The following is a 27,111-nucleotide window of genomic DNA, read 5'->3' as shown; positions in this document are numbered from 1 at the left end:
ATCTATTTAATTGGTTTTCTGCAGGAGATTAAGTCACCATTGAAGACCCAAATATGGTCCCTTTCAGCCACAATCCAACCCTATAAGTATAACTGCTTCTTGTCGAATATGATCATCCACATTCCACACCATGAGTTACACAGGTTAGAGCCACTGACTCAAGCATACATTCACAACCCTAGATCAGTAGGTTCATACACAAAACGAATGATGATTCAACCAACAGTGCATCATCATCTTCATCATCATCATAAACATTCTGGGATGGATAATCCTACTTTTTTAACTTACGAACATACTTTAAAACCGTTTCAGTTTTTTGGTTAAATAACCAAATGGCTATACGAAACATAGGCCCCTCTCAGCAGAAGAACATAGAGTTGCAAACGTTCTCCTTTCAACCAAGGCAGCTGCGGGACAGAAACAGCTCCTGGTGCCGTAACCCCACCATGGCTTGATGATGTCTCCGATGCATCTTCAAACTTCATGAACGTTCCTACCTGCGAGGCTGCCAAATGCGCGTAACAGATTGGAGCAACTGCAACAACAAAATCAACATAATCATACTGCCAATCCCACAAAATATTCTGAAAAAATGGAATCGTAATATCAAACACTTGGGACCAAAAGCTATAAGAGAATTCTTACCTACATAAATGGCAGTGGTGCTCCTCTGGTAACTGCAATACACAGATTATAAGAAATACAATACTATTATGGATTAAAACATTGGGGAAGCGATTACAGTACATGATTACGCTCACACATATGACAGAGAATGAACAAGTTCCTGAAGATCATCAGCCGAAAACCCAATCTGATCTAACAAAACATGATAATGGGTAGGCCTCGTGGTTCCCTGGAAAGCAACACAAATCATATGAAGAAATGAACATTACAATGATTTACAACACATCAAAAATGCCATTAACAATGTAACCACGACAAAAGGATATTTAACATAAACTTCAGAATGAAGTTCAGAAATCAGAGCCTTGATTCACATTTAAAAGTAGAAAAAGAACAATGAAGTTCAAAGCATATTAATAAAGGGGAAAAATGACAAGATACAACTATAGAATCATTAATCAACAAAACACAAAGTTCTGGAAACACTTACAATCATTCCCGCATGAGCACAAAGATAGAATTCATTGTTCTTTGGATGATAGATTTTGTTGTCTATAACTGTGCCTGCATAACATGGAGAAAGGGGGGATCAATTGGAACACCATAACAAAGATACCGTAGTGGCATGCTGCATCATGACTGAGCCTTACCAGGTGGGACATTGTCAGGAGATCCCTGCTGGAAAAACTTTGTATGATGATTTTTCTGTGCAACGATGACCACAAACTTCGGGTCCCAACTCTCATCAAGAAATTTGCAAGCCTATAAAGTAGAAACATTAATAGTTGATGCTTTATCCCAATCACTATCTTAAGAGAATGTTTTATCAATAGCAATGTTATCTTATTGCATACCTCAATGACTTGATCCAGTTCAATGTTCAAAACTAGATTAAACTGAGACTCGCTAACCCCATCCCTAAATTGAACCGAGAATCATAATGAGCATCTCGATAAATGTAACATAAACATCATCATTGTAACCACAAACTCACTAAGAAATATGCACATGTGACATGATTGATCATAAGATAAATTTAACTATCCAAAAGAACCATAAGATAAAACAAAACTTGCAGTGGAAAACCGTGAAAAACAGAATATGTTTGCCGTATATATTAACCAAACATCTTTCTGCAATTGCAGAATTATAAAAATTAGATGGGCTTTACATGGAAGATATTATAGTGCAGAACAAAACTACATGACAGATGTACAAATGTTAAGAGGGGTTATCACAGCAGACAAAGTCATAGCCAGAACAATAAATTAGGGATATAGAAGAGGCTAAAAGAAAGATAAAAGATCTGACGCATTTTAAAATTCAGGAAGAAGTTTAGAGGATATTCAACTTGTACAATTTGTAAGCGACATGAAGACACTATGCAGGTAAAGATGCTTATTCCCTAAATAGTTGTTACACATTTCACACGCAAAAAACAATTTGATAGAATAAATATATAATGGCTTAGAAGTCAATATAGAGTTTGCCACGAAGAGGAACATCAATGAGAAATAAGAAATAGCAAAACCAAAATCTGAATTTGTAAGTTACCTAAAATGGTGATTTATGCTTATGTATCTATTATCATAAAAACTGAACATGAGAAACAGAAAAACAAACCTGAATATTATGATTTGATCAGGTTTTCTCTTTCCTAAACTATTATAGAAGTCCAAGAGAACCTCCCTGATATTGAAAAATAAAATCATTAGGAGCACAACAGTAAACATAACTAGACCCCAAAGTTAAAATGCTAGACATGAATGATTAACAACAGATAACAAATTACAAACAATTTCATACCAAAGAGTTTATGACTGACACGCACCTAATGATACCTTCATCCTCCTTATCATATATTCGTTTGAACAGTGAATCTATCATTTCAAGCTTAGGTGACTATATCCTCACAGATGCCCAATAGTGGGAAATCAAATGCCACTGTCTGGAGCTGACCACCTAAAAATTCAATAAAAGGAGTTCTTAAAATATTTACAGTTTAAGAAGCTTCATTATAGGCAATATTTATTAAATATTTAACATGTACAGACTGCAGAATCACATCTAAAATAATTGCCATTACAAACAGATAGCATTGAAGGAAACTTGAGAAACCCAATGCTTATGAAGAATCATTCTTACCGTAGCAATTGATGGAATATCAAACTGCCCAGGAGAGCCATGAGACACATCCATGCCAAGGATGATGGTTGGAACCTTAGAAACAACTGGAATTGAAGGTGTTTGCTCAATTGCTAACATCAAATTCAGTCCTCCAGCAAATTATGCAGAGGTAATAACAGGTTAGGGATTATGCAGATTATGCCATGGGGTGCGCCGACAGTTCCAACATTTACAACATTAAACTCAAACTTTAACATGAAACATAACCAATAAAGAATGATTTATACATACTTTGGTATTCGCTTTAGATGTTCTAGCTCTTTTTTTAATGCCACATCTTTCGACTTCGGATCATCAGTAAAATCTAACCGTGTGGTTGAATATTTCAAACGTTTTCTCTGTTGTGAAACATTCATCTTTGACAAAGTCGTAGGACCGTTAGACATTTTAGGCCTAATTTTTCTAACCATTAGGGTTTCCTTCAACGTAACTAATTGACTAGGAAATCGATTGGGACTGAATTGAAAGTTAAAAACATCGACCGAAATTTTTGGAAAACCATCACTATCAGTCTTACAGTTGTTTTTGGAGTTAACACTAAGTTTTCTTTTTCCACTATGTTCTAATGAAGGAGAAGGATAATCACAATCACAATTAATAAAAGGAGACAAACTTGGTTTTTTAATATTACTCTTGGTTTGAACATTCAATGGTGCAACACTTATTCTTTCTTCCACGTCTGATTTAGTTTTAAAAATCTCAGCTGTCAATGGAACGCTATGTAAATTCGTCACTTTTGATATTGTTGAAGAATCGGGTAAAGAAAAATGAAAGAACACAAGAATTTTAACGAGGTTCAACAATGTGCTTACTTCCTCGGTGCCTAGGCAACGCTAGAAGTTTTATTCAATACAATGTCTCATAGGTTTATGTTACATCTCCTTTTATAATAAATAAACCTTGATACATATTTACAAAAATAACCTTGTACCATAACACGGGGCCGCAGCCCCCGCTGCCCCAACCCACATAATCGTAACCCCCACTACGAGACTTTCTCGGTATATTTATGAGTCATACCTAACAAATCTCCACCTTGGCGAATATCATGCCCCTTAGGAAACATTCACTGTGGGTTGGGTTACCTTACTTCTTTAACAACTCGAAACATTCAACAAGTCCAAGCAATGCATGAACTTGTCTGTCGTAACTGGCTTGGTGAATATATCAGCGGCATTCTCATTAGTATTTATTCAGTTCTGATACCAATTGTTGAAGAATCGGGTAAAGAAAAATGAAAGAACATAAGAATTTTAACGAGGTTCAGTAATGTGCTTACGTCCTCGGTGCCTAGGCGACGCTAGAAGTTTTATTCAATACAATGTCTCATAGGTTTAGGTTACATCTCCTTTTATAATAAATAAACACTGGTACATATTTACAAAAATAACCCTGTACCATATCGCGGGGCCGTAGCCTTCGCAGCCCTAACCCACATAATCGTAACCCCCACTACGAGACTTTCTCGGTATATTTATGAGCCATACCTAACAGATATATTATTTAAAGCATCATCCTTTAATGGATCGATTATGCATACTTTCTCCTTTTACTAAATCACCATTATGTATTGAACTTTTAACATTATTCGGTGTTAATATGCTCACTAATTTCCCAAACTGACCATTTAATATTTCAAAATGTCCTTTTAAAATTTTGAATTGGCCATGCATTATAGCAAATTCCTTTTCAATTTTTTGCATTGATTGAATGAGTGTCTCGAATGATAACTCAGAAAAAAGTTCTAATCTTATCCTCATGAACAACTTCAGTTTTTTCCTATATGCATATAAAACAAATAAAACAATAAAACAATAATCTTAAAAATTAAAAAATATACCGACAAAACAAATGCTTCACATGTATTAAAAATTCAGTTACTTATAATGAATGTACCTCATTCTTGGTCTTCTCCGAACTCATGTCGGTATGACGTTTACACTCCATAATATTAAATTGTTTTGAGGATGTTAAGTTTAAATCCATCATCTACGTAAAACAATAAAGTATAAGGCCGAACTAAACGAATCAAGCATACTATACCGATACTTTACATGAGTGTATCGGTACACATAGAGGTATTTAGAAAAATAGTAAAGAATTGTGGTACTGATACACTACAGGTACAAATACATGGATGTTCGAGTATTAGTACACTGGTAGTTTGTACCAGTACACCATTCACGATTAAAAAAAAAATGAGAATCAGGAATTTGATTGAACAAAAATAATTTCAACATAAAAATTAAGGTGAAAGTGTTCTAATTGGGGTTATAGGAAGGGAATTTTGGAAATAAAAGGAATTCGTGTTATACATTTGGAGGAATTTTAAAATTAGAGTTAGGGTTTAGGAAATTTGGGATTGGGAAAAACAATGAGAGGGGGAACTCCACACCGGTAACCACGACCACTGTAGGTGAAGGCAGCGACAACTGGTCAGCCACCACCCTTCGGTTACGGCTTAGACGAAAAACCAAGTTTGAATCAAAATAAAATTATTCTAGCATACCTCAATGAGTTGGTTGCGCAAACGGCAGTGAACGACGTCCACGTTGGGAGAATGAATGAAAACGATTCAATTGAAGGAGGAAGACAAAATCGGCGATGGAGACAGCGATGAGAATGATCGATTTTTTCGACTCGAACAGTGACATGTGGCATTAGGGGTGAGAGAAATTCGAATCGACTTGAAGAACCAATTTTTTCGACTCAACTCTTGAAAACTTGACTCAAATTAACTTCGATTTGTAATTTCATAAACCCAACTCGACTCGAAAATATTTCAAGTTCAAACCAAATTGTAAAATACAACTCGAATAACTAAAAATTTTTAGTAATTAGTGGATTGATTTTCAAGTTTGAGTTGAGTCTCTCGACTTTGTATCATAAATGTATATCACGTGAAAAAATATGAAGTAATACACACATATTGTATATGGTTATAAAAGATCATTTAAATTGGAATCAAATAATATCATAATATTATAAATATTTATAATTAAATTTAAATAGAAACTCAAAATTTTGACTCGACTCAACTCGAAAAAAATTCTAAGTCAACTCTGAGTTAGATTAAATTTATTTTAATTTATTAAAAGTATGACTAAATTGAGAGAATATGTAAATAACATGAACCAAATGTGTGATTATATGAAAATATTTAACTGATGTTAACAATAGTAAACTCGGGGTGACCACATCTTAACTAAATAAAAACGAAAGTGATTATATCTTATGTTTTTTAAATCAGTTACCAAAAGTGAACAAAACATAAACGTAAGTGATTTTCCATGTAGTTAACCTACTGAGTCAATCGATCGAATGAAATAGCCAAGAGGGGGTGAATTGGAAAATAAAATTTTGGTGGAAGCTTGACATAAAATAAAAATATTTGCACAACGATTTAGAGTGATTTGACTTTCTCAACCAAAGTTTACGTCCACTACATTAGCTATCCACACTAAGGATTTTCCACAAATTCACTAATTTGTCTTTCTTTTAAGGAAAAAGAGTAACCTTACAACTCCCTCAAGAATTATACCCCAAATTCTTGAGACACTATCCCTCAAAGAGAAAATTACAAATTTTGCAAACTTAGAAGAAAAACCTCACAATGTAAGATTGTTTGCACAATTCTAGAACAAAGAAAGAAAACTCAAGAATAGATACAATTGAGCACAAATGGTGTTCTTGAAAGCAAAATGAATATTGAATGGATATTGGCTTGATTTGCTCAAACAATAAGTTTAAGGCTTTCTCTCTTTGAATTCTTTCTCAATACTTGTTTCGTATTTTTCTTGTTATTCATCAATGGCTTCAAGACTTATTTAAATACCCCTTGAATGAATTCAGAACGTTGGGGGTGATCATGGAGTCAATAGAGCTGTTGTTGTATGTTTTCCACTTCAAAATGTTGTTGGGAGCGTATGGGTATCGGTAATCCACTAAGGGGTATCGATACTACCTGTATAAAATTCAAATATTTCGATTGTTGCATCTTCAACGGTATCGATACCTCTCATGATATCGATACCGATTTTGCATTCAATGTTTGTCTTGGAGTCAAAATCAAATAAGTAGTATCGGTACCCGTAATCATGGTATCGATACTACTATATATAAGGGTATCGATACCTTGTATGGTATCGGTACCTTGTATGGTATCGGTACCTTGTATGGTATCGATATTACCCTATTTAAAACTCAATTTTGACTCGATTATGGTTCGAAATACTTTATAAAAATCGTTCCAAGTATAAATCTCAAATTTTCATTTAGTAAGGAGCAAAATTGATATTTGAAAACTTGAAGTAATATTTGTAATATTCGAATAATTAAATCGGATTTTATATTTGAAATTGAAAATAAAATCTTAAAATTCATTAACAATTTATTTGTTATATCGAAACATCAAAATGTTTTCAACAATCTCTCCCTTTTGATATAACAAAACATTTTAGAAATTTTAAGATTTTCTTTTGAAAAATAACTTTGAAAAATTACTCCCTCTTACTTTAAGATTTCTCCCTCTTTTTGTTAAATAAAAAAGACTTTATAAATTATAAACAAGATAGTCAAATGATTATATGCATATAGTTGATAAGATCAAGCCAAGAGAAATATTAGCCATTAGTTCACATAATCAATATTCATAATCAATATGCAATTGGGATTGGTCATAATATTTCTAATATGTAAAAGGTGCATGAACTAATGAAATAAATATTCAATTAAGTACAAAATACTAATCATTCAAAATACAAAATATCCAAACAACCAAATATCCAAAACACATAAATTCATCAAAATGTTAAGCCAATGTTTAGGTTCAAAAAAGAGATCAACTAAAAGAAAACTAGCAAGAGTGGTCAATCATCTATAGTAGGATCGGGAGGAGATAGATGTGCTCGTATCGCAGCCAGATCTCGTTCAAGATCATCGATCCTAGCGTTGAGAGCTTGATTTTCTTGTTGTTATTCTAGATGTTGAGCAGTGAGTTGAGACTCTAGGGATGTAAACCTCAAGTCAAATGTTTCCATGAATGATCGGAAATATGAAGGAATCAGACTCTCTTACCTAGCTAGCTCGTCATCGGGCTGGTTTACGGGATCGTCGACATCCCGTAAAAGGTCTTCAAGCTCTTGAGCCGGAGCCAGAGTCGGAGTCGGAGTAGCTCGTGATGAGCTAGCACCGGGTGTTTTCTTCGTTGAGCAAACCCAATTGTCTTTGTCACCCGTCCATCCCAATTTTTAAAGAGATGTGAAGTTGATTTCAGAGGTTAGTGGGATGGCTACATCTAGGTCTACCTTAAGACCGATTTTCATAAACATATTACTAAGTAGGCAACCATAAACTTAAGTTTCTACTCGTTTTGAAGGAATATTGTTTACGGTGTCTACTAGCTCCCCAAAGATAATTTGAGGGAGATTTATTTTCTTTTTATATTGGATACAATGGATCCACCATAAGTCAAGAGCTCTAAAAGTGGACTATTTTCCTCCGGATGGTCTAAACCACCAAGAGATTATAAGATAAAGGAAAAGTTCTTGGTACTCTAAAACACTCGCACTTGACTCGACTTCATAAGGAGAAGGCACTAAATCTCGCTCATTATTTAACCCTTGATTAACTAATCCAAAGGCTGCAACTATGTAATCCGAGTCTATATTAATGTATTGGCCCAAGAGATAGGACTGAATACTTTCAGTGGCGATTTGAAACTTGTTTTGTATGGAAATGGCATTGGAGTAGAAAATCCGTACAAGTAGTTGATAGACAACAAGTTTAACTTTGAATAAGTTATCAAACTTCCACGCTTTAAGGGTAGGGAGGTATTTGAATTTCATCTCTACTATAGCCTTGAGAGATGTGATACACTCTTCCTTAATGTTGTATGACTCAAAATGGTTAACGTACCTTTCGTAGAGACCCTTACGATTAGGTTCATTAAAGCATGCATTGAGAATAGTCATTTCAGGTTCATTTGGGATTGGATTTGGAGGTGGAATAGGAGGTGAGTTTTGTGGTTGGTTTGATTGACTAGATGAAGACCTAGCTCGTTTATACATGGTTTAAATCGGAATAGGAATGGGATACCTGCAATTAAATAATATATGTATGCAACACAATTAATCCCAAAACTCAATATGAGTCCTCAATATTCAAGGTTCTCTAACACTAGTTTCTAATGGGTAAATTTGAAATCTAAGTTTGAAAAATTATAGTTTTCATTAAAACAATATAATTAAATTAAAAACAACAATCAAATCAAAAACAATTTTTTTATTTCGAAATTTATGAAAATTTTTAAGAAAGATATATTTTTGATAAAATTAGTTGTAGATTCTAGTGTAAAACTATAATCCACGAAATGGTCGATCACTAATTTGAACTAGAACTAACTAAAACTAGTCTTATGTTCAAAAATCAATAAAACAGTAGTTTAGAAAAATTTACCTTGAAAAATCAGATTGACAGGGAATGTGGTGTTGTTTGCATGATTTTGATGATACTAGTAGGATTATAAGTTGAAGAACGATTGAATTACGACTAGAAATCTTTGATTTTGAGCAATGTGGAGATTGGGTAGAAGAGAGAAAGTGAACGGCGTAGAGTGTAATTTTGGGGATTTTTGGCCAAATGAAGGAAATTTAGGGATTTATAGCCTAAACCCGACAGGTAGTATCTGTACCCCTCGAGGGGTATCGATACTTCATGGCATTTTTCGAGTAGTATCGATACACTTCAAGGAGTATCGGTACTGTATGAACAATATCGATACATGATGAACACAATATTGATACTAGGATAGTAGTTTCGATACCTAGCAAGAGACGTATCGATACTATGTGGGTAATATTGATACCAAGTGCACAAAAATTTTCAAAAATCTGCAATTAAACACTTTGCATGCAAAATTAATCATTTCTAGTGGTATAGGCAACTCATATCATGAAAATTAATTATGTTCAATCAATCATACTTAAGCATAATTTGAACATATTAGTAATTTTCACTAAAGATCATAAACTCCCCTTAACTATTAGCATAAAAGGCATTCAAAAAAGTTATTTTTACATGCATTTTTTCTTAATCTTTAAAAGAGCTAAAATTATTTTAAACACTAAGTCAAGGTTGGTTGGTAAAAACTAATTCTCTCATAAGTGTTCAAAATCTTTCTTTATCCAAGGGTTTTGTAAAAATATCGGCTAATTGATGTAAAGTATCTATATATTCTAGAACTATATCCTCTTTTAAGACATGATCTCTAATGAAATGATGTCTAATTTCAATGTGCTTAGTTCTAGAGTGTTTGATGGGATTTTTAGAGAGATAAATAGCACTAGTATTGTCAGACTTGATAGGTATGGTACCAACTTCAATTCCATAGTCTAAAAGTTGTTGTTTCATCCACAAAACTTGTGCGCAACAACTACCGGCTAAAATGTATTATGCTTCAGTGGTAGATAATGCAACCCTATTTTGCTTCTTTAAAAACCAAGAAATTAGCATATTTCTTAGGAATTGACAAGTATCGGAGGTGCTCTTCCTATATATTTTGCATCCTCCATAATTCACATCTGAGAAGGCATGCAAGCTAAAGCTAGAGTCTCTAGGATACCAAAGTCCTATACTAGGAGTGTCCCTAAGGTATCTAAAGATTCTCTTAATGACTTGTAGATGTGATTCCTTAGGACATGATTGAAATCTAGCACATAATCAAACACTAAACATAATGTTTGGTCTACTTGCGGTTAGATAAAGCAAAGAGCCAATCATAGACCTATAAAGTTTAACATCTACACATTTACCTTCTTCATCTTTGTCAAGCTTTATAGATGATCTCATAGGAGTGGCTTGGGGTTTGACATTTTCCAATCCAAACTTTTTAAGCATATCATTGACATACTTTGCTTGCTTGATGAAGATGTCATCTTTACTTTGCTTGATTTGGAACCCAAGAAAAATGAAAGTTCCCCCATCATGCTCATCTCAAATTCACCTTGCATTAGCTTAGAAAATTCTTGGCAAAGAGCATCATTAGTAGAACCAAATATTATATCATCAACATAAATTTGAACTACTAATAAATCTTTACATTTTCGTTTTAAAAACAATGTAGTGTCAACCTTCCCTTTTGAAAATTCTTTTTCAATTTAAAAATTTGACAATATTTCATACCAAGCTCTAGGAGCTTGTTTTAAACCATGTAGTGCTTTTATCAATTTAAAAACATGATTTGGAAATTTTGAATCTTCAAAACCAGGAGGTTGTTCCACAAACACTTCTTCTTTTATAAAACCATTTAAAAATGCACTTTTAACATCTATTTGATATAATTTAAATTCATTGAAACATGCAAATGCCAACAACATTCTAATTGCTTCCATCCTTGCTACGAGAGCATATGTTTCATCAAAATCTATTCCTTCTTCTTGAGTGTACCCTTGAGCAACAAGTCCAACCTTGTTCCTCACTATGTTACCACTTTCATCTAGCTTAATCCTAAACACCCATTTAGTACCTACAGTAGATTTATTACTTGACCTTTCAACTAATGTCTATACTTTACTTTTCTTAAATTTATTTAACTCTTCTTGCATAGTCATAATCCAATTTTCATCATTTAATGCTTCTTGGATATTCTTAGGCTCTATGCATGAGATAAATGCAACATAATTACATATATTTCTAAGAGAAGATCTAATAGTTACCCTTTTTTATGGATCACATAAAATCTCACCATCATTGACATAGCTGTACTCTATTGGGTAAGTGACTTCCTTTTCTTCAATGGTTAGATTCTTAAAGGCATCTTGAGTTTCCTCATCTTTCATTTCTTCCTTTGATGATGATTTTCCCACGTCATTTGCATTTATTATACCTACGTCGTCATCAACACAAGAATCCTTCCTCGGAAGGGGATTATCATCGAAAACAATATTGATAGACTCTTATACTAATAAAGTTCTTTTATTAAATACATGATAAGCTTTAGAATTTAATAAATAACCCAGAAAATTCCTTCGTCACTTTTAGCATCAAATTTACCAAGATTGTCTTTACCGTTGTTTAAAACAAAACATTTGCATCCAAAAGGATGAAAATAACTAATGATAGGCTTTTTATTTTTGAAAATTTTATATGGAGTTTTCTTTAAAATAGGCCCAATCATTACTCGGTTAATGACATAACAAGAACAAGCAGTATTTATAGCCTCTACCCAAAAATATTTTGGTAAATTCTTTTCACAAAGCATGGTTCTAGCCATTTCCTCTAAAGTTCTGTTTTCCTCTCAACAACTCCATTTTTTTGAAGGTGCTAAAAAATTATGGCTAATCCCATTTGAATTACAAAAATAAGTAAATCCAAGATTTTCAAATTCAGTACCATGATCACCCCTAACACTTAAAATGGAGTAATCTTTTTCATTTTGGATTACTTTTGAAAAAGTGATAAAATTCTCTAATGCTTCATCTTTAGTACTTAAGAATATAACCCAAGTAAGCGTAAAATAGTCATCAACCAATACAAAACCATATTGTTTTCCTCCCAAGCTAGTAGATCTAATTGGCCCAAAAAGATCTATATGGATAAATTATAATACTCTACTAGTTGATACATTATTAATAGGTTTAAAGGAAGCTTTCTTATGTTTTCTTTTTTCACATGCATCAAAGATTTTATCTTTATCAAATTTTAGCTTTGGCAAACCTCTTACTAAATTGCCTTTATTAAGTCTTTGTAAAACACTCATGCTTGTATGTCTTAGTCTCATATGCCATAACCAACTATCATGCTCATCCTTGGCAACTAGGCATAAATTAGTCATGTTGATAGAATCTAAATGCACCATGCATATGTTTTTTATTCTATAACCAATAAGCATAATCCCATTATATGCAATGTCAACAACTTTATAACCATTTGATTCAAAAAAGACATTGTATCCTTTATCACACAATTGACTAATACTTAATAGATTATGCTTTAACCCATTTACATATAAAACATTTTCTATTTGTATGGAATAGGTATTACCTAGTGTACTTATACCTTCTATGTAACCTTTTGGGTTGTCACCAAAGGTTACCACTCCTCCATTTTTATCGTTAAGCTCAGTAAACTGGCTCTTGTCTCTGGTCATATGTCTTGAGCATCCACTATCAAGGTACCATGAATTTGAGCTTGTATTTTGTGCCTTGAAGCAATGCTCATTTTCCTACAAACATAGATTAATTTTTTATTTTTGGTACCCAAATTCTTTTGGGTCCATATTCATTAGTTCCTAAAAGCCTTGTCCCATTAGGTATCCATTTGTTTAGGATATCCATATCTTTATTAGCATTGAGTCTTATAGGAACCCATATACCCCTAATGATTTTACCATTTAAGGTTCTTTGGGGACCTCTATGATTATAAGATTTAAAGTTCTTTCTAATATAGTTAGATTTTGATTTTTCTCCTTTTTCAAAACGTTTTGATCCAACTTTATCGAAAGAAGCTTTATGATCATCACTTTTATTTTGATGATCTTCATTAACTCTTGAAAGTAAGTTTTGCAAATCAGAATTTAGTTTTTCAAAATCTTTTATTTTGATTTGCAATTCTTTAACCTTACTTTCGAGTTCGCCATTGGTCTTGGATATGAGATCTTTTTTATTTTTCAATTTTGAAAAACCTTTCTTATATTTTGTAAATAACTTCTCATAATCCGAAGCCAATTCATTGTATTCCTCTAATAACTCGTCAAATGAATAATCTTCTAAATTAGATGAGTTGGAGGTTACCTGAGAATCCTCCTCAGTGGCCATTAAGCACAAGTTTACTACTTGTTCCTCTTCATCGGATGATTCATCATCGCTCCAAGTAGCAATGTGTTCTTTTTGTTTCTTCTTTAAAAGACCCTTCTTCTTCAATTGTGGGCAATCATATTTCATACGCCCAGGCTTTTTGCATTCATAGCATATGATTGGGTCCTTCTCTTTTGACTCATTTTTGTAGCTTTCATTTCGTTTGAATTTTCTTCCTCTATTGGGCTTCATTAATTTTCTAAATCATTTGGCAAATAATGCCATTTTTTCATCCCCCTTCATCATCAGAGTTACTCTCATCTTGTGTGGATTTGAGAGCAATACCAATGTTCTTCTTCTTGTCCATCTTATTATTTGTGTCATCATTCTTCTTGCGATCTACCTTATCTTGAATCATCATTTCATGAGTGAGAAGAGAACCAATGAGCTCATCAAGAGTTAAAGACTTTAGGTTTTTAGCTTTGATAATTGCATTCTTATTTGATTATCAAGCTTTTGGAAGAGAATAAATTATCTTCCTCACAAGTTTCTCATTAAGAATTATTTCTTCGAATCCTTTGAGACCATTGACAATCACAGAGAACCTATCCGTCATAGCTTTGATATCTTCATATGGTTTCATTATGAAATTTTCATAGCTATGAGTAAGAAGACTAATTTTGGTTTCTTTTACCTCGTCGGTTCTTTCATGTGTTACTTAAAGCTTGTCCCATATCTCCTTGGTTGTTAAACAAGATGATATTCTCCCGTATTCATCTGGTCCAAGTGCACAAAATAGAATATGGATTGCTTTTGAATTGAGCTGGAATTTTCTCGTCTCTTCTTCATTCCACGTATCTAGGTAAGTGGATAGTTCAGAGTATCCTCTCATCATGATATTCCATGATCCCATGTCACTAGCTTGAATGAATAACTTCATCCTATTCTTCTAATAGGCGTAGTTAGCTCCATTGAATAAAGGAGGCTTGTTGACGGGCTGAGAATCAAGAACGAACTCAAAGCTTGATGTAGAGGCCACGGGCAACTTAAATAACGATTGAACTCTTCTCGGATCTTCTCAAGAGGTGGTAAAACCTTCAAATGAGTCTAGTTCTGATAGCAATTGTTGAGTCAATCGATCGAATGAAATAGCCAAGAGGGGGTGAATTGGCAAATAAAATTTTGGTGGAAGCTTGAAAGAAAATAAAAATATTTGTAGAGATATTTAGAGTGGTTCGACTTTCTCAACCAAAGTCTACGTCCATTACCTTAGCTATCCACACTAAGGATTTTCCACAAATTCACTAATTTGTCTTTCTTTTGAGAACAAAGAGTAACCTTACAACTCTCTCAAGAATTATACCCCAAATTCTTGAGAAACTCTCTCTCAAAGAGAAAATTACAAATTTCGTAAACTTAGAAGAAAAACTTCACAAGGTAAGATTGTTTGCACAATTCTAGAACAAAGAAAGAACACTCAAGACTAAATACAATTGATCACAAATGGTGTTCTTGAAAGAAAAATGAATATTGAATGGATGTTGGCTTGATTTGCTCAAACAATAAGTTTAAGGCTTTCTCTCTTTGAATTCTTTCTCAATACTCTTTCTTATTTTTCTTGTTATTCATCAATGGCTTCAAGACCCCTTAAATAAGTTCAGAACGTTGGGGATGATCACGGAGTCAATAGAGCCGTTGTGTATGTTTTCCATTTCAAAAAGTTGATGGAAGCATATGGGTATTGGTACTCCACTAAGGGGTATCGATACTCCACTAAGGGGTATCGATACTACCTGTATAAAATTCAAATATTTCGACCATTGTATCTTCAACGGTATTGATACCTCTCATGGTATTGATACCCATTTTGCATTCGATGTTTGTCTTGGAGTCAAAATCAAAGAAGTAGTATCGGTACCCATAATCATGGTATCAGTACTACTATATATAAGGGTATCGGTACCTTATAGGGTATCGATACCTCTTTTGTATTTGATATTTGGGGGGTATCGATACTGTTTAAGGAGATATCGATACTACCCTATTTAAAACTCAATTTTGACTCGATTATGGTTCAAAATACTTTATAAAAATTGTTCCAAAAATGTTTTAAGTATAAATATCAAATTTTCATTTATTAAGGAGCAAAATTGATATTTGAAAACTTGAAGTAATATTTGTAATATTCGAATAATTAAATTAGATTTTATATTTGAAATTGAATATAAAATCTTAAAATTCATTAACATTTTATTTGTTATATCGAAACATCAAAATGTTTTTAACATAACCCTTTAAAATTTACATAATAATATATAATATATTTAAAATACATAATATATAAAATATAAATACATACATAAAGAAAATCAAAATGATAATAATTAGTATTATACATTAAATATGAATATATATATATATACCACAATATAATAATAAATACAAAATATATAGTAAAAAATAATATTATAATATCTATTAATTAAAGACTAAAGTAATATAATATCATAAATATTAAATTTATGATATACATATATAATAATTATAAAATCTATATACCAGTAATATAATGAATGTAATAATAAGGGTTAAAAGGTGTACCAAAGATCCAAAAGATTGAACTTAATTAAAGTTTTGTCTTAAACTTGCAACAATATGATTAGGGGTGTTCATTCGGTTAAAACGGTGGCCGACCGAATCGAATTAACCATAACCGAATTAACCAAACTTTTTTTTCTTTAACCGTTAATCGAACCGAATTTTTTTTCGAACATATTAACCGAATCGAATAAATTTCGGTTAATTCGGTTAATTTCGAATTAACCGATTATTTTTTTAAAATTTTCTAATTTATATAAAATTAAATATTTTTTAATTCAAAAAAAGTTTATAATTAATTTAAATAATAAATAATTATAAAATAAAAATTTTAGATAAATTTTTTAATTAATTAATATTGATTTAAGTTTAAAAGTTATTGGATCTTAAATTATTAATTAGGTTTTAAATGGTTTGGGCTTAGCCCATATGTTATATATAATATATTTAATATTTTTTAATTAAAAAACAGTTACAATTAATTTAAATAATATATAATTATAAAATAAAAAATTTATATAATTTTTTAATTAATTAATATTGATTTAAGTTTAAAAGTTATTGGATCGTAAATTATTAATTGGGTTTTTAATGATTTGGGTTGAGCCCATATGTTATATATAATATATTTAATATTTAAAATTTAATTTCGGTTAATTCGGTTAATTAACCGAATTCGAACCGAATTAACCGTTAACCGAATTCTAAAAATTTTCTTAACCGTTAACCGACCGAATTAATTTGGTAACCGAACCGAATTAACCGAACTAATTCGGTTCGGTCGGTTAATCGAATTAATTCAATTATTTGAACACCTCTAAATATGATTCGTGTCGGATCTGCTTACACAACATGCTTCCCTTGATTCCTTTGCTGATGAGTTCTATGAGTCTGGTGAAAGATTCTTCAGTCCACATCAAGATAGAAATTGAAGACAAAGTGAAGAGCGAGAGAGAAATATAGAATAAAAGTTTGCTTTTACTACTCAATAGTAAATAATAGGGTAAATTACATAGTTTCTATTTATTGACGGATCTAGAAATATTTTTGAGTGTATGCACACATACGTTAACAACATAAAATTTTCAAATGGGATTGGATACAAATAAAATTTCGGGTGGGCACCATTAATAAAATAAGTAACCAATTGAAAAAAAAACTAAAATCAGGGTGGACACCATTAGTAAAATAAATAAATAATCGAAGAAAATTCAGATTTTAGGGTAGGTATGTGCCCACCCTCACCAAGATGTGGCTCCGCCACTGCTCACTGAACTTAACTCTCTCTCATATTTTACTCATTGTAATTTTATTTTTTTTTAATTTACTCACTGAACTTTTGAATTACTTTTGTTTTGATCACTTTGAATTATTTATTATTATTTTTGTATGACATGATATTTTTTATTATTAAATATAAAAATAATTAATAAAATAATATTTTTATTATTAAATTAAAAAAAACTTAAAATAATCATCACCATCATCAACTAATGTCGACCACAATCAACTTTTGAAATTATTTTTATATTAAATAATAATAATAAAAATACAAGATCATACAAAAAATAATAATAAAATAATTCAGAGTGACCAAAATAAGAGCAATTTCAAAAATTTAGTGAGTAAATTAGAAAAACTAAAAATAGAGTGAGTAAAATAAGAGAGCTAAGTTCAGCAAGGAGTATTGTATTTTACCCTAAATAATAAATGAAATTATTACAAATAAGGTAAAAAAAAATTATTTATAGCTGAAGCCCCTTATATTCATTGTATAAATCATTTACATCAACTACTAGAATTAAGACATTCATACGATCTCCTATCTAAGGAAATTAGATCTCATATCAATATATTTATAAATAAAGATAATCAAGACATATTCATACATCTTTTATCTGAGGACATTAGATCTATCACATCAATATATTTCATAAATAAAGATTACATCGGATATAAAAAAATAAAAAATAAACATTTTAACTAACATTAATTATGTATTTTGTTGGGAAAATCTGGTGTGAGGTGGTTAAAAAACAATTAAAAACAGCGTGATTGGTTAAACAAGTGACCGATTAAAATCTATACCGTAAATATTAAATGATTTAATCGGAAATATTATTTGAGTTGGTAATAAAAACATTGATAATCGGTTATGTTATCGTCCAATGTAAAATGAGCCAAAAATATATAGACGATAACATAATCGGTTAATTATTGGAAAAATTATCAAGAACAATAACATATTAGGTAGCACCTTGTTAAAGCTGATGAAGCTTTGGAAATCCGACGATAACATAACCAATTAATTACTGGAAACATTATCAAACATAATAACATATTAGGTAACGCTTATATAACGTAATAGGTAGCACCTTTTTAAGCTGATGGAGCTTTGGAAATTCGACGATAACAAAATAGGTTAATTAATGGATTTGTCATATTGAAACTGGTTTTATCAATTTTTAACTAGTTTTATCAATTTTTAACCATTTTTATTGTCTTGTATCGATACATGTTTCATAGGTATCGATACTTCCTAGGTTCATCTAGTTTGGGAATCATACTGGACAAAAAGTATCGATACATATACAAAATGTATCGATACTTTATGTAAACGTATTTTACCATTAAACTAGTATATTTTTACATCTTACATTGTATATTTACCTATTACTTTAAAGTAATCGGTTTCGAAGTTTTAAGAATCGATACTTTTCATACGTGTATCGATACTTTATAGGCGCAGTTATGGAAACTAGTTTTGTCAATTTTTTACCTGTTAAGTTATTTATATTAAATCGGTTTTGTCAATTTTCAACCTTTTATATTGTTATGTATCGATACATGTTTCTTAGGTACCGATACTTTATAGGTGAAATTATAGAAACCGGTTGTGTCCATTTTCAATATGTTATATTTAATTGATTGTTTAATTTTTTTACCGTTTTATCAAATTTTAACTGGTTTTGACAACATATATAAAATACATTAATAAATAGTATTGATATTTCAACACTCCTCAAATATAAAATATAGACACATGTAGTATGTGTATCGATACAAAGACGTAAATATGGATATAAAATAATCAACCAACAACGCTAATATGCTTCTATATGTGAAGAATGCCTTCCGGATAGTATCCATTTCATCCATCTCATGAAGATAGGAGAAACTTAAACCGAAACCGTGTAAGAGAAACATAACTGATGTAGAAGCAGCTGCATATTTAAAATCTCGAAGATGTTCCATTTGGTTCTCAAACATTTAAAGAATCATAAGCATATCGGACTTATGATTTGGGTGCTACAGGGGAAATGCAACAAAATGAAACAAAAAATTCTCGAGAATTAAATGTTAGATCTTTTAATAATAATGTTAAATAATGAAAGATACACACGTAAATCATAAGTACCAATACTTGATTTGTTATTTGTATTATCAACATATTAGGTGGAATTAAAGTATATATCGATACATTTTGCGTGCAGATGGTTTGAGCCTTCATGTGGAATTAAAGTATAGAGACCGATATAACAAAGTATTGATAGATATATAAAAGTTTACGATATTATCATTATATCAGTATAATTTTACCGTGTACCTTGTTAATTTAACTATTTCTTATACAAAGCTCTTTATATATGGGTTATCATAGTGCTGGATTTACACATAAAAACATCTACAATGCACTTGAAAGATGTAAAACAAAGGAAATCGTCAATGGAGTGTCAATGCACTAATTGCTTACTTTAACCGGTAATTGGAGTATCGATACTTGGACCTTTCCATATGTTCCCCTGTACTGTGTACTTGAACCTTGCCAAACAATCTGTAGAATAGAGTCTCCCGCAAATCATGGCCGAAATAAGTTCCGTAGTTGGGATTATCCATGTTAATCATGTTAACTGTATAGCCAATAAAACCCCCTTACAGGGTCTAAATGGTAATATAGGAATTGGTAAGATAAACTTTCTTTGAGGGTTTAGGGACTGAACCCCTCCCACGTAAGGAGTGCATGATTCAACATTACATATAATAGTTGTATTCAGTTCTTGAATAATTGTTCTTCATTGTATATAAGGATAGTTGTAATGATATCCGTTCACGTTTCGAAACCAATTAGTTAATGCATGTAATCCCCTATATCCTCGAGGCTGAGGACAAGAAATTCTACACTTAAAGATTTACCAAGAGCAGTAGCATCTGCTATGCATGAAGACTGAAACTAGAATCAAAATCACCATTATCCATTATGCCTATTACTTTAAATTGAATCTGCTGAATGAAGTGATTTGCACACAATCGTGAGCATTTTATGGGAAACCCTAAGTATGGGCTACCGAGATATCTTTATTGCAGAATTTTAGCTGAATAGTTGGGGTTTTCAATAAAATACTCGGAGTTGTATTCAAATCCTATCATTCAGTAGGTTTTCTTTAGCAGGAAGTATATGCATAATGGATAATGGCAAAGTTGATTCTAGGTTTGGTTTTCATGCAGAGCAGAAGCTACCGCTCTTGGTAAATCTTTAAGTATCAGATTCCTTGTCCTCTGCCTCGAGGATATTGGGGACTGCATGCATCTAACTAATCGGCTTCGAAATGTGAACGAATATCATTATAACTATTCTTATATACAATGAAAAACAATTCTTCAAGAACTGAATACAACTATTATATGTAATGTTGAATCATGCACTCCTTACTTGGGAGGGGTTCAGTCCCTAAACCCTCAAAAGAAGCTTATCTTACCAATTCCTAGCTTACCATTTGGACCTTGTAAGGGGGTTTTATTGGCTATGCAGTCAACATGATTATGAGCTTCTTTTATCCTTTGGCATTCAGTTAGATTGTAGAGACTTGAAATTTGTAATCAATTAAAAGTTCTTAAATTCTTTAATCCAATTACCATTTCAGGAATAATTACATGAATGCATTGATACTTATTGGTCGCTTTCGGTTTTCTTCAATATTGATACGTTGGGGCTCCATTTGAAGGTCATCATCTTCGCAAACAAAGATTGAACTTTCAACCTATAATATGTCCATTTCAAGGTATTCATCTTCATGAAGAAACACTTATTTAATTCAAAAACACCAAACTCAAAAACCTAGCCCCTATCTCTGAAGACTGCAATACTAAAAAATTATGGTTTTGACAGCATACCTTTCGATTCGATTGCATTAACAAACAAACAACTACGCTTCAAAAAATGTGCTACCACTATTTACATTAACTAACTTCCCTCTAATACTACGATCGTCTTTTATACAAGTTGCTTGGATTAGGGTTTCTGTTGTAACCCGCTATTTATATTGAATACTCTTACTAAAGTATCGATACTGTTGTGTATGGTATTGATACTTTGTTAACGTTTTTTTTCAAAACTGATATCTATTGACCAGTTACATTGTATATTGAAACCGGTTTTTATCAATTTTTAACATTTTATATCATTATGTATCGATACATTTTTCAGAGGTATCGATACTTCTTACTTGCATGTAGTTTTGAGAAGCATACTGGATAAAAAGTATCGATACATATACAAAAAGTAGCGATACTTTATATAACTTATGTTACCATTAAACCGGTATATTTTTACAGCTTACATTGTATATTTACCTATTACTTTAAAGTAATCGGTTTCAAAATTTTAAGAATCGATACTTTTCATAGTGTATCGATACTTTATAGGTGCAATTATGGAAAACACTTTTTTCAAAAAGATGAACCTATTATGTTATTTTAAAACTGATACCATTACTCTTACAGAAGTATCAACACTTTTATGTACAATATCGATACTTTTGAGACATTTCATTTTTTCAAAACCGGTAGCAATTTACTGTTGTTATATTGAAACCGGTTTTATCAATTTTTAACATGTTATATTTCCATGTATCGATACATGTGTCATTGGTAGTGATACTTCCTACGTGCATCTTGTTTGGGAAGCATACTGGACAAAAAGTATTGATACATATACAAAAAGTAGCGATACTTTATATAAACGTATTTTACCATTAAACCGATATATTTTTACAGCTTACATTGTATATTTACCTATTAATTTAATGTAATAAGTTTTGAAGTTATAAGACTCGATACTTTTCATAAGTGTATCGATATTTTATAAGCTTAGTTATGGAAACCGGTTTTGTCAAATTTTTACCTGTTAAGTTATTTATATTGAAACGGGTTTATCAATTTTCAACCTGTTATATTGTCATGTATCGATACATGTTTCTTAGGTACTGATACTTTACAGGTGAAATTATAAGAACCGGTTGTGTCCATTTTTCAATCTGTTATATTTAATCGATTGTTTAAAATTTTTACCGTTTTCTCAAATTTTAACCGATTTAGAAATTCTAAGAATGTAAACTTTGTTGTGGAGATTAGAAAACTATACTTTAATAATGTGTATCGATACATTTGCATGCATATATAAAATACATTAATAACTAGTATTGATATTTCAACAATCCTCAAATGTATCTGTATACAGAGACGCAAATATGGATATAAAAGCCCGACCAATCAACCAACAACGATTCAGAGATCAAATGTCGTTATATATTCAGAGCAGTCAACCTAAATGAAAAGCGAGGGAAATCCCGACCATCATAATATTGAGTAAAAAGCAGGAAGATTGGATATGCGAAGAATGCCTTCCAGATATTATCCAATTCATCCAGCTCATGAAGATAGGAGAACCGTAAACTGAAACCATCTGAGAGAAACATAACTGATGTAGAAGCAGTTGCATATTTAAAATCCTCATGGCCAATGAGGTCCCTTTGCTCATTCTCTTGTTCTAATCCAACGACATCCTTGACAAGTTTCCAACCGACATTTTATTAAAATCGTATCCCGCACTAGTCATTAATAACATGTCAATCTTATGGGTTAATTGAACAGGGGAGTCAAGCAAAAAATCAACTTTATGCTTCTTCAACAGATGGGTGATGACACATCCATATGGTAGTGAAGTTGAAAATAATGCTCCCTTTGTGACTGTATAAACAATTGTCTTAAATATCAATTTAGCAATGTTTGGAGCCGTTTTGGATCTATAATTTGCTAACCACCAATAATCGCAGTCTCGAATCACTTAAAATTTTCCCCTAGAAGGCCAAATAAACCAAATGAGCATTTTATGAAACACTCTCGACTCTAGATCCAGGTGAATTGGGCTATTTCTATTAACACATTCTAAATCATTTTCATCCAAATCCCCTTTATTCTCGACACCTATACCCGCAGCAATAGAATCTGGAGATATATATATATATATATATATATATATATATTCTTCCCCATGACATGCATATTAATTCCTTTTATAGTATTCTTATTAGACTTCTGCTTAAAGGAAGCATTATTGTAGAAGACTCTAACTAGGTTGGGAAAATATTTTGGTTTTACACCAAGGAATTCAAGCCAACCCCAAGATGTAAATATGGATTTAAAACTAAAATCATATTTCTCATCGACCATGAAATCCATGTCAATAACACGTTTGGGACAAATCTTCCTTACTTTGAAACTCCGATGCCAATTTTCTTTCTCCTCATCGTTTCTAAAGTTGTGAGTATCGAACGACCTGATTTGGTTAGAAGAAGAGCTTGGTTGAGAAGAAGGTTATCGTTGAGAAGAAGAGCTTGGTTGAGACGAAGGATGTCGTTGAAAAGATTCGCGCCTCTGACATTTTGGAGCCATTTGGGTGTGGATGTTATTACATTGGAACACAAATACATTAAGGGAAATGCAGTCCAATCTGTAAATCAATCAAACCCTAATTTATAGTAAAAGATAAATAAATTTACCTCAATATCTGATCGTAATTGTTATGAATGTTGGTATTCGTCGGAGTTGAAGAGTTATCTTCTACCTTTTAGGTTAAGGGTTTTCGATTTGGATGGGAGTATCGATTCTTTTATCTTTTAAATAATGAAGACAAAAAAACACGCGTAATTTAAAAAAACATATCGATACATCGATACATTATGTTTACCTATTTTCTCATTAGATCGGTATATTTTTACCAGTTACATTGTAAATTTACCTATTACTTTATAATAATCGGTTTCAATGTTTTGAGGATCGATACTTATAATAAATGTATTGAGACTTTATGTGTACATCTAGTTTGACATTCATTCTAGACAAAAAGTATCGATACAATTTAAAAAAGTATTGATACGTTATGTTTACCTATTCTCTCATTAAATCGATATATTTTTACTGGTTACATTGTAAATTTACCTATTACTTTATAATAATCAGTTTCGATGTTTTGAGGATCGATAGTTATAATAAATGTATCAACACTTTATGTGTGCATCTCGTTTGGCATTCATTCTGGACAAAAAGTATCGATACAATTTTAAAAAGTATCGATACATTATGTTTACCTATTCTTTCATTAAACCGATATATTTTTACCAGTTACATTGTAAATTTACCTATTACTTTATAATAATTGGTTTCGATGTTTTGAGGATTGATACTATTAATAAATGTATCGATACCTATAGTTCGGGAAGCATACTGGACAAAAATGATCGTAACTTTTTGTGTACTAATTTTGTCATTAAAAAGTCTATTTTTACCACTTACATTGTAAATTTACCTATTACCACTTACAAAATGATCGATACTATTAATGAATGATTCAGTCAATCGAAGCAGTGTAGTAAACAACGTTCACAACCCTAAACGAAAAACAACGCAAGCGAAAAGAAGTAGCAAAGAACAAGGTCGAGAAGAAAATTAGGCGATGTGGGTTCTACAATGGTGAGGGACATAACATGCTAACATGTCCTCAAGTCAAGCTCAGTTTGGAAACAAGCACACATCCTACATCAACTGATTTTTTTGAAGAAGAAATGGAATGGCCCATCAGTCCCGCACATGATGACAATTATGTTAGTGACATTTGGAATAATGCAGACAACGATCTCCATATATCGTAAGTATCAACATAACTCTTACTATGTATAAGAAACATGTACAACAACATATTACTAACTTTTCTCATCTCATACAAAATTACATTCAGATACAAAATTATAAATCGTATACAAAATTTTCATACATTTACATCATCGCGTCTTTTTGTTATTCATGTGTCTGATAGAAGTTTTTGTCATCTCCTCTATCCATTTATTTTGATCGTGGCTTACGAGATTGTTTAATATTCTCATACGACCCAATTCTCCAACAACCTATATTCAAATTGTCAGTACGTTAAGTATTATGAACCACATCATTCAATCTATGACTTTTAACAATTTAACCGCAAACTGATTTTTCATTCCACTTACAAAATCATCTGTTGACCCTCTAGAACTAATCACTTCCATCCACATAATCACATAAATGTCGCAATCATATATGTTATAAAATTTGAATACCACACATATCAATTATGAAACCTGCATAAATTACTCTTTCTATTTATGATAATATCTCATACCCATTCAATTGCTCATTCATCTTATGCTCCACAAATTTGAAATGTTTCAATGGGACCTTTAGATGCCCACATGCTTTTACAAAAATGAGTTCCTTATTATATCTATCTAATATTGTCATCTGCATTAAAAAATATCAAGTTATGATCCAAACAAATTATGCATTATAATTTACATAATTTTCTTTCATATATACCAATTTCTTAGCATCCTTCACTCTGCTTTTGGCCACTGGAGATGAAAATAGACTATCATATACCTTTGCAACACAAGAAACCATATCCAACAACAACAGATACCGATGAGTACTACCGTCGTTTATTGTGATCAGGGTCTGCAATAAATTTCACACCCAATTTGACAAAATTCAACATTATATATACGAAAACATCATTTGCAATTCGTATGGTTTCTTACATTTTCATAGTCGATGAATTTCGAATAGTCATTCAATATCATCTCCCAAATGCTCGCAATACCATCAAAAGTTGCTTTGCCGTCCAACGTCTGTTTCTGCATTTACACGACAATCATTATTATTTGACCATCTAAGTTGTATAGAAGATAGCCAATCTTCTCATACAGCGGTAACTTTTTTGATTCGTAACATAATGTCCAGTTGACCAAATCAATAAGCTAACAAAATTAATTACACAATCAGAACATTTTCACTAGGTTTTAACATTTTTTACTTTCTACTTACCGCACCATCAACTCATTCCATAGGCTTCAACGTTTCAATGTCGGATACTGAAGCGAATTGATTTCCCATTATGATTACAATATATCTGTATGAAGAATTATGATTAATATTTTGTCATGAAATAATTAATATCACTCACAAAGCAATATATTTCACTTACATCGATTGTAACCCACTATTCCATAAATAATCACACATTGCAGCTTCTTAATCACCAATTCCGCTTGGAATTTTCGCTTTTTCAACCTACAATTTTGCATACAAATTTTTGTCACAACAAAATAATAAAAATCAAATTAAGTTTTCTTTTATTCAACTTACCTTCTGCTTCTTCTTCGGTGCAGGACATTCTGAATCCAAATCTGCATCTATAACACTCTTCGGTGTATAAATCACATCCACATCATTCCTCCTCACTTCTTGTAATTACAAGTATGGATGCATGCCACTCCGATTCTTTCATATGTCGGTACACAATTACAGTCTGACAAAAAATTGAACAATACATCCTGTATTTAAAATTAAATTTATCATTTTTATAATAACTATACTATCATTTTATATAAAAAACAAAAAAGTCCTTCAACTCATTTACCTCTAAGATTGCTATGCACCCTTTGATGTATCTCTAGTGGCCCTTTTGAAAGCTGATTATTGATTCAATCAATCTCGAATGGACATATTCAACTCAATTGAATTCACCTTTCAAGCT

General features: G+C 31.7%; 1 pseudogene; it reads right to left on the bottom strand.

Annotated features, from left to right (window-relative positions):
* Nucleotides 1-361: 361 nt before the first annotated feature.
* On the bottom strand, nucleotides 362-26,215 carry LOC120145679 (annotated as a pseudogene).
* Between the last annotated feature and the right edge of the window lie 896 nt (nucleotides 26,216-27,111).

This window comes from Hibiscus syriacus, unplaced genomic scaffold (genome assembly GCF_006381635.1).
Source record: "Hibiscus syriacus cultivar Baekdansim isolate YM2019G1 unplaced genomic scaffold, ASM638163v2 tig00110893_pilon, whole genome shotgun sequence".
NCBI lineage: Eukaryota > Viridiplantae > Streptophyta > Magnoliopsida > Malvales > Malvaceae > Hibiscus > Hibiscus syriacus.
This window is presented reverse-complemented; position numbering and strand designations above follow the sequence as displayed.